General features: G+C 44.3%; 1 protein-coding gene across 1 annotated transcript in view; it reads left to right on the top strand.

The window, feature by feature from the left end:
- The first annotated feature begins 2,518 nt into the window (after window positions 1–2,518).
- Window positions 2,519–10,442, top strand: part of RGS17 (regulator of G protein signaling 17) — a 71,885-nt gene continuing 63,961 nt past the window's right edge. The window contains exon 1 of the mRNA XM_065679091.1: window positions 2,519–2,608. The gene's annotated coding sequence lies outside the window, so the exon portion shown is untranslated. The remainder of the gene's footprint in view (window positions 2,609–10,442) is intronic.

Genomic DNA, 10,442 nt, shown 5'->3' with positions numbered 1-10,442 from the left:
AAAAGAGTCATTAAATGCTTAAGTCTTTTATATATTCAAACATTTTAAGCATAGTATTTTCAAATTTATAAAATTTAAAATCTTTTTCCTTTTTTCTCGGTAAATGGATAAAATTATTTCCTTTCATTCCTGCCCATTACTCAGTCTCCCTTTTAGGCTAAACATCTGCATACTCTAGGTACTTACTTAATCTTCAGTAGAAGACACTTGCTCATAGTTTTCATAGCTTTTATCAGAGTAGAACTGTCTTCCTAATACTAAGCAGGTACACAAGCAGTATTTTAAGCAATTTACAAATTTAATCAATTAATAAATAAAACCACTGTTAACATTTCGTAAATATTTTTTATCCTTTCTAATACTCTTTTGAGCACTATTTCTAAAGAAAGGGGAGGTAAGCTAAATTTCTATAAAGACTTTCAAACTGCCATACACTCGATATACTCGGATGTTTAACTTGGAGTTACACTTACATCTTTATTTAGGCAATTAAAGTTGGCCTGATTTTCTGAGAGCAAGACTCTTACTCGTAGGTAGCATTTTTATTAGAACACTTGGGATAGCTGAGGAAAAAAAAATCAGGCCCTCATGCTGTTCTTCAAGTCTTAAAAGCTTAAACATCAAGGTAAGTATCAGTTGCTCTTAGTTTAGTTAAATTAGCTGAACAATTCAAGAGAAGTCTGCTCATATATGAGGAGCAGAGGGGGATGTTTGGCATGGAAAAGGTGATAAGGTATGAGCACTGTAAGACAATAAGGAGACTCACTGCAAAAATTCTGCTTGGACAGAACATGATATAAAATCAGTGATACAAATATGTCTTTGGTTAGCCAGTAACTTCTGGTATCGAGCGGAGTTATGCCTTTGAGTTCCCAAACATCTGCATGAGGATCAATAGCAGAATTAAATATGAGTGATGCTTTGGTGAGGAGTGACTTTCAGGGAAGTGACTGTGGTTCTTATGATTCAGAATTTGAAGCCTCTATCCCAGAAGTTCAAAAGCAAGCCACACAGCCATGACTGCTACTGCTACGTTGTTATGTTAGTTATGTTTTGAATACAGATCCCCAGGAGCTGAGATTGTTTGATATGCCTATGCTCTTATGGTTCTCCTGCAAGTTAGCCCTTCTGGACTGCTTCCATAGAATCAGTGAGTCATAGAACGGTTTGGGTTAGAAGGGACCTTCAAGATCATCTAGTTCCAACCCCCCTGCTATGGGCAGGGACACCTCACACTAAACCAGGTTGCTCAAAGCCGCATCCAACCTGGCCTTGAAAACTTCCAGGGATGAGGTATCCACAACTCTGGGCAAACTGTTCCAGTGCCTCATCACCCTCATAGTGAAGAATTTATTCCAATACTTTTCATTTCAGCCCTCGAATGCCTGTTCAGTTTTGGCTTTTTTTTTTTTTTTTTTTGCAGCACTCCACTTTGGGATCTAGATGGGATACACAGGGTCTAGACCAGTTTTGCATAGAGAATTAACATGGGTTGTTGGCAAGGTACAGCAGCACCTTGATCCAACTTGTGCCTTTTTGCATCATCTTCCCAGATTGTGTTGGTGGAGTGGTAAATACAGCAGCGTGCTCTCTCTTGAGGTGTATTTCTGGATTTGTGGTATGATTTGACATGATCCAGATGCCAAATACATTACTTTTCCAGTCCTGTTGCCTCAAGGTGTATCAGGCTCCAGATTTTTAAGGTACGGGAGGAAAGCTAAACAATGTTCCCTGTTGAGGCAAAATCTGTAAAACGGAGTTAGAAAAGCTGGGACAAACAAACTAGCGGGATTCAGGATTCAGAGCCATATTTTCAGAACATCCCGATCTTGATTCTCACGGTTGCATCTGACAGATCTACACTGTTTTTTTATTTAGGCATCGTGCTAGAGGTGCCCAATATCAAAAAGTTACTCAGCCACTAAATCCCTGCCTCAACCCGAGCTGCATGAGGGGAATGAAGAGTTGGATAGTGGTTTATACACTTACTCTTTATTTTCCTTCTGTCTGGACACACCAATGAGGGTCAGAAATAAAACCAAGCAGCAGCGCAGCGCTGCGAGCGTTTCGCTTTCTACCACCGCAGCGTATCGCTCCTGCCCTAACGCACCCCAGGCCACACGCTCGGATGCTGGCGCTCTGCGGACCCCGGCCCCCGCCGCTCTCACAGCCCCGGAGACCCGCCGCCGCCGCCCCGCCGCGCCGGGAGCCATGGCTGCAGGGGGAGCGTCCCCAGCGGCGGAGCCTGCCGAGCACTCCCTGGGCTGGCGAGCACTGGTGCCGGGCCCGACCGTGACTCACCCGACAGTGAGCACCGCGGAAACTCCCGCTGCCGCCGGGCTCCACAGCCGGTGGCAGAGCGCATGTGCGGAGGCTCCTGCCTCCGCGCCGCTCCTCGCACCCTCCCTCTCCACCGCCCTCCTTCCCTCCCTGCCTCTTTTCCCTCCCTCCCTCCCTGCCTGCTGCCCGCCCGCCGCCGTCTCCCTCTCCGTGCCGGCCGGGTGCTGAAGTTGGGCGGATGGCAGCGGAGCCGCTCCGCTAGGGACGAGCAGCACCAGCCCTTCCCGGGACCGCTCCGCGCCAGCCGCACGCAGCCCGGCGGGGGTGGGTAAGGCGCTCCGCTTACATTTGAGCTTGAACCGTGTTAAACGGCAACAACATGTCTGCGTTACACTGATGCACGGCGAAGGGGGGAGACGGGACGCGGACGTGGGGGACGGGGGAAACCCCACCAACCAAAGGGGGGAAGAAGGAAGAGGAAGAGGTGGGAGGTGAGAAGGAGGATAGATGGATGGTGGTGGAGCGCAACAGAAAATGCATTTACCGGGGGGACCGGCTCGTGTCAGCGTGTGTATGCGTGTGTAACAACGGCGGCTGCGGCGCCGAGGCTGCAAGGTGGAGTGCGTGTGTCTGTGTATGTGCGTGTCCCTGCCCGCGGTGCACAAAGGGGTGGGGAGAGGTGCCGCCGCACTCTGCCCGCGCCCTCCTCCGCCGTCTTCCCCCCTCTCCATCCTCCCCCGATGTGTGTCTGGGGTGCCACGACTCCGCCGGGAGAAGCTGCTCTGCCCCTGGAGCAGGGTGGGGAGGGAGCGGGCCGCCCCCGGGGAAGCCGGGGACACGGGCTGGCGGTGTGACAGCCACCAGCTTCTAGATGAGGCAGCGGTCCTCCTGCCTTTCCTCTTGACCTTCCTCTCCCTCTAACGTGGCTCTGTTTGGCAGTGTGTGTGTGTGTGTGTGCAGGGGTTGTAATTATTATAATTATTTTTGTTATTATTTTAATCCGAAGAGCCCGCGAAAGGTGAGGGTGACCAAACGAGTCATTGCTCTAAGATGAAGAGTTGCTTTCCTATCCCTCCATGCCCACTGCCCCCCTTCTCGGCTGCCCCCACCGCGGCGGCGAGGGGAGGCAGCGGGGGCTGTTCCGCCGTTACCCCTCCCGCCGGTACCGCGGGCACCGGCCGCACCGCCCTCGGCGGTACCCGGGCGGCACCCAGCCTCCCCCGCCCTCCGTACCCTGCGGCACCGCCATCCCTCTGCCTCCTCCCGCCCCTCCTGGAAATGTCGGCGGGATGCGGGCGGGGCGGTGAGAGGAGCAGGTGGCCGGGCGCGGCCGGCGGGGCCGGGGATGCTCCCGGTCCGGCCCCGGTGCCGAGGAGGGCGGGACAGCGCAGTGCCGGCGTGGTCCCGAACAGCGCAGGGCTTCCCGGCGCCCGGGGAAACACCCGCTGCCGCCGCGTCCCGGTGCTGCGGGGATGCTGTGGTGCTGCCCGGCCCCGAAACCCTCGGTGTGCTGCGCTGCTCCTGCGATTCTTCACCTCTCCTTGGTATGAAACCGCCCGCAGTTAAGAAAGCTGAGGCTGCCTAGCTTGCTTTGCTGTCAACCCTGTAATGCACAGTTCATAGCTACTTGATGATTTAGAAGGAAACCCTACCCGCGCCATCAGGCTTAAAACTAGTGGGAGTAAAATTCAGGATTTTTGGTATTTGGTTTCTTGATTTCTGTATCTGGATTTTCACCAACGTGTGTCATAGGTTTGCAGCCAGATGCTTCTGCAAAATGGATGAAATCTCAAATACGCTGCTAGGTAAATGTAAGTTATACATCATCTGGCAATACTGTTACAGGTAACAGGTGATAAATAGCTTTCTACAAATGTAATATTCATGCATTGCAAATGTGGGGGGTTCTATAAAAGAAGTTAATTCCTTTTCACATCGATGGACGCTAGTGTCATCATCCTTACGTAAATCACTAGGGAATTTTCCTGTGGCACAGGACATTTAGGCAAACAAATTATTTGATCTTTATGGAGAAACAGTGTTACACTGTTATCACTGTTATCGAATACATATTTTTATTTGAGTTCACCTTCAGAAGAAGCAAAGTCCTAATAAAAGATACACGTGCCCCACCCCAGTAAGTTTATGGCCTAAGACGCAAAGGCCGTGGCGCACACAAGCACTTCCCTCCCTAAAATAAGAGAGTGTTAGACAATTAAATGCATTTCTCCATCCGGGCCTTAGATCTTTTTAAATAGCTGAAATAAGAACATAATTTAATTAAAAGCATATGATCAAAAATATTGCTGTAGTGAGTTGAACATCTATCCTGGCTTTGACTATAGTCAATAGGAGATGCTTAAGAGAGGAAAACATAAGAAATGCTATTGGTATACAGCATCTTCTTGGTATATCCTTTCAAGTTCCAGCAAACCATAGTACAAGGATTTCTGATACTGGGGGTTGGTCCTAGCCCGTCATATTTAATCAGCCCTTGAATTTCTCTTCTCCCTTTTTTTAATCCGTTTATACTTTGGTCTCAGCCACATTCTGTGGCAATGAGCACCGCAATTTAATTATGACTTGTGTGAAAAAGTACTTCCGTTTGTTTGCTATGAACCTGCTGCATGATAATTTCATTCAGTTCTCCTTAGCTTTCTGATGTGACAAGGAGCACATCCTGTGACTGTGCAAGGTGCTAGGGATGCCCTGTCTCACCAGAGCTGGTACAGTGCTGGCACTTCAGGTACCTTTGTTGTATCTGTCAGTGAGTTGAGAGGTCTGCTGTGGGGGTGTAATGCTATATTCAGCCCTCAGTCTTTATGTTAAAATATACAAATAAGAATAGTCATTCTTTTTCTTGTTATGCAACATGGACACTTGTGCACAAAGAATTGCCCTGAACCCGTGAACTCATTTCAAGAATGAGCTGTTGAAAATTAACTCCCTGCACTATTGATTTGAATCGAAATCTAACTGACAGCTTGGTGACAAATTTCCTGTCCTAATTCCGTTTTCTATCTACTCTGAAAAGATGAAATGTTTTATTCTTAAAATGCAGTTCTTCATTTTTAAGAAGTATACTAAATAGAAAATGCAAGTGATATGTCAAAAGGCATGTATCTATGAACTCTGTACATTTGAATTAGCATAGCTTCTAATTGTTCTGTTTAACAGTCATCATAAGGATGTGCATACTGAACAACATGCATAGTTTCATATGCCCCATAAAATTGAACTGATTTGGAAGGAGCTGTGACACAAGCTCTTCTCCCCAAGAGTACTACTGAGTTAGAATCATGCTTGAGAAGCACTAGTATTGATCAGACCAACATTGCAGTAAGCTTCCTTGATCTCACCACCAGCACCCTCCTCCCCACACTTTGAATTCCTCACAAGAATAATAGAAGAATGAGAGACCAGAGGACTACGAAAACACAGCCTGGACCCAAAGACCCAGAAATTCTTGCAGTCTGAAATCAACAACATACACAACTTGCAGTAACGCAATTCCCAACAGAACGTGGATAAGTGAAGAATGGTGGAAACCCATTTGAGTTGTGAAATCCATCACGAAAAATAAGATACTTGGGAACCTCAGATGCAGTAATCCTCATCTCCCAAAAGACTGAAAGAAGAAGAGACTGAGTGGTATAATTATGAAGACAGGATAGGAGGGATGTCAGCCAGTCTCAGACTTAAACCAGTCTCAGACTAAATGTGAGAATGATTTTCTGCTTGTGAGTGGCATATATATGTATGTGTATATATGCGTGTGTATATATATATATGTGGCAAATGATATATATATAGTATATAAACTTTCCTTCACAGAAAATACATTAGCTTGAATAAATTTTGCAATCCTAGTATCTTTTAAATAGCACTTTCTTACTTGTATGAGTAAGAAACATGCCTCTAAGTCTGAAACATATGGAGATTCTTATGAATACACTAGAAGTGTCCTATGTGAAACAGTATTAGTTGTCACAGAGCTGTTCATCACAGTTCCATTATCTCCCTCCTGATCATGTCTCCATGATGTCAGGTAGGGATTTCTTTTGCACGTGTACCAAGGTCTCAGCTTCAGCTTTTGAAATGAAAAATACATCCTCACCATACTTGCAGTGCTTATTCTGTGAATACAGAATGAGTTTTCTAAGAACATGAAATTAACATGATAATTGGCTTGAGTTAAAATTAGTTGAAAACTAAATCCTTCAAGAAATTTAGCATTTCTGTTGACCTGTTCTTTGTTCTCAGTACTTTTAATAATAATGTAATCAAACTTCCCATACTGTTAAGTAAAAGCTTGTGCATAGGGTATAAAAACAAATGAATAGATTAAGCTGTAATTAAGTTTATCTATTCATTGTTGTAGCCTAATGGCTATGATTCTGTGATTCTATGATACTATACAGGCTGTAAGTAGGCTTGTGTGAGTAGCTTTGCTGCTGACTCCTGGGGGGGTTGCTGCACCCTCCAAAGGAGCTCAGCTTGGCACCCCTGCAGTTCTTGGCTGCATTTGGACTGAGATAGGCAGCTTCATGCACGTCTCACTCCAGTCCTCAGGCGAGGAGTGAATTAACCAATTCAGAGAGGTCTTTTCTGCAAAGACTTTGTCTCAACGCAAAGTTGTGTTTCTGTTCTCAAAAGGTTTCCCTTGGCACTCCTGCTGTCTGTAACATGCACAAAGGAAGCAGCCATGCAGTGGGACTGTGGCAGCAACCTCCGGGAATATTCATAGCACACAAACAGATGAACTCAGGGTCTGCACTGCTCCTGCCCAGCCACTGTGTAACCTGGGCCTTGGCTGAACATGGGTTCTACAAACCAGCTGAGGGTCTTGATTCCCCAGCACGCTTTATGTGCTTTGCACAGCTCCAGTGATGCTAAATAGATGTAAACTCATTTTAAATGATGGATGTGCTTTGAATAGTTTTTGCTGTTCTGATATATTAATGAATTTGGACTTACATTAAAAAAAAAGAGAAAAAAAGAAAAAAAGAATGGGATTGATTTGATTCTATCATATCTTCATATAAAGTTTGAGTGTTAGCTTTAAGTTCCTTGTTTATAAAATATGAATAACATATTTCATACAACGAAATTTTTCATACATTATTTACTTTATCAGCAAATGGCAGCAATTTCTTAGAAATCAGTAAATTTCTAGACAGAATGTATGTGGAGAATACAGGTAGGGAAGTAGAATAGAAACAAAAGGTTAATAAAATCTGAGATCCTGGAGCCACGCATACCTAAAGACACTCAGACATCTTAAACACTGTATCTGTACTGCATAATCTTTCTCCATGGAAAAATAATATGTATATGTATAGCCTAGTTTTTTCAGTAAGAAAGGGAGTGAATTCGTGAGTGATGCATTAGCATAGCTATGCAGCTTCTGCTACCAAAGCAGTCTCATTTAAGGCAGCTTGGTTGCTGTCTCTAGTGATGCCAGCTCTGTGCTTGCTGAAGTATGAGAGAGATCAGAAGCTGGACCACTCTAGCCCTAACTCTATACATACAAGCCAGCAGAGAGTATACCAGAGTAATGCTGCTTTTAAAGGGAAATTGCCGCTCTGTCACAGCTCCCTGGTGTAAAAGTCAATTGATTATGTCACCTTGCTCTTTAATTTTAGTTAAGTGCAAGTCCAAGCAAGACTTGGTTTTATGCTGCTTTAGGAAGGCTGAGTAAGGTTTGGGCTGCTGCTGTGCTGTGTTGTGTTGTGTTTTGCTGTGTTACGGTATTCTGTAACAATGTCTTCATTTGTCAGCAATTCATGTCAGTTACAGTAAAATAATCCTATGAGATAAGGCAATTAAACCACAGGAATCATGGATGAAGGCTGTCATGCTATCCTTAGCACAGGACTTTTACGTTTACTGTGGTTCAGACAGCATTCAAGTGAGAGAGCTCAAAGAACCCCAAGAACCAATGTGTCCATGGCAAGGAGATGCAGGAATTTCTGATATTTCTCATGGTACCGCTGGCCAGCTAGTATGACCATATGCACACTGATCTTCCAAAAGCCTGTATTAGAGAGAAGTCATAGAATCACAGAATAGTTTGGGCTGGAAGGGACCTTAAAGCTCAGCTAGTTCTACCGCCACCCCAGCATGGGCTGGGACACCTTCCACTAGACCAGGTTGCTCAAACCTCCATCCAACCTGGCCTTGAACACTTCAGGGATGAGGCAGCTACAGCTTCTCTGCATAGCCTGTGCCAGTGCCTCACCTATGTTAGAGTGAAAAAATGTATGTAAATTTTCGATACCATTGTTATAGTTTGTTATTTAAGTAATGAGAGCAACCTTCTGAAGTAAGGAACTCCTTATCCAATCTACCTTATTATGATAGCACTGCAGGCACCATGCACTCTCTGATATTCACATTGTACCAGACAGCAGTGTAGGTGGTGCTTTCTCAATGATTTGCATCACACAAAAGTCAAGAACAGCGAGTAATAACTTTCTGCACAAAGGCTTCACAGGTAGCCCTGTTTTAATGAATGTAGGTGGGAAGTGTGGTCCTGATTACTCAGTGTCCCAAAGATACCTTTATTTCTAAGTCTTATTATCTTCAGAAATTGCAAAGTCCTAAAATATTGATTGGATATTTCATAGCTTTCAAGATGGTTTGGGGAAGAAAGGAGTGAAATATCTGTGTTTTTATCATTCATATAGAATGGCTTGAAAATATATCCACAATTTATTTTGATGCTTAACTCTAAATAACTTTGTTGTAGTGCGGTCGTCATATAATGGTCTGATAATCTAACTGATAACCTAGTAACTGGAGTCTACTTCCTCACATTTTTTCATTGTTACATGCATAATGTGTGTCTAAGTATTTTCATAAACACTGACCCTCACAATGTAAAAAAGCTCCACATGATAATAATAGAGTCTCAGCTGTAAGGTAAGTATTGTGCTGACCAGAGTAGTCAAGGATGTTTTAAAATTCTATATCTGATTATTTATTATTCAAAATCAAGTCACAGAGCTACCACAAAAAAATGAAGTATTCATGTAGCAAGGATCTTGAAAAGGATAGAGGGAATACCTCTATGCAGTGAAGTAACTTCTTAAATTACTAAGTTATGAAAGTGTCAGCTTTGAGCTGATAGCTGGGCATTGGTCAGTGATTCAGTAAACAATGATTTACTGTACAGAAAACTGACCATATTGGATTTGTCCTGCGCTCTCTGTGCAGAAGAACCATCCCATATCAAGTATCTGTCTCAAAACTTGCACTGCAAATTACAATGTAGGGTAGAGATACCTGACAGAGGTTGGACACTTGAAAAATCTTCTTAAAGCATCACTGAACCCTGCGCAAGAAAATTACGTTATTTTACTTCTACTATCTGTATGTCATCTTGCATCCAGTATCTGAAGGGTGCCTATAAGGATACTGGGGAGGGACTCTTCGTCAAGGACTGTAATGATAGGACAAGGGGTAATGGGTTAAAACTTAAACAGGGGAAGTTTAGATTGGATATAAGGAAGTTCTTTCCTGTTAGGGTGGTGAGGCACTGGAATCGGTTGCCCAAGGAAGTTGTGAATGCTCCATCCCTGGCGGTGTTCAAGGCTAGTATGGACAAGAGCCTTGGGTGAGATGGTTTAGTGTGAGGTGTCCCTGCCCATGGCAAGGGGGTTGGAACTTGATAATCTTAAAGTCCTTTCCAACCCTAACTATTCTATGATTCTATGATCTTGCAGCATAGACTACTCAGAAACTGATAAATCCACTCCTGATTTTTTTCTATTTTTAAACTAGATGGCTCCTGAGGGCATTTCCTATGAGCTGTGTTCCATACTCCTTCAACCATTGCCTTAGCTCTTATTAAACCTACTTCAATTGATCAATAACCCTCTTCATCTAAGGACATCACAGCTGTTGTTTCAATAACAGTCAGTGAAGAATACAGAAATAGCATGGTTTTCACATGGCTGTCTTGATATTTCCTCATAACATAGCCAAGGTAGCACAGCTCTGTTGGGGGTAGGATTGCACTGAGCACTTTACTTACTTTGCCATGACTGTCAGTTCTTGTTAGACTCCCAGGTTGTGTCTCTGTAGAATAGTAAAAGCCTGAGCTTTTGCATCAGAACTTGATCGTCTATGCACTGAAGAGTTAGAATGGTCTCAGACCT

The sequence above is a fragment of the Lathamus discolor genome, chromosome 5, assembly GCF_037157495.1.
Source record: "Lathamus discolor isolate bLatDis1 chromosome 5, bLatDis1.hap1, whole genome shotgun sequence".
NCBI lineage: Eukaryota > Metazoa > Chordata > Aves > Psittaciformes > Psittacidae > Lathamus > Lathamus discolor.
This window is presented reverse-complemented; position numbering and strand designations above follow the sequence as displayed.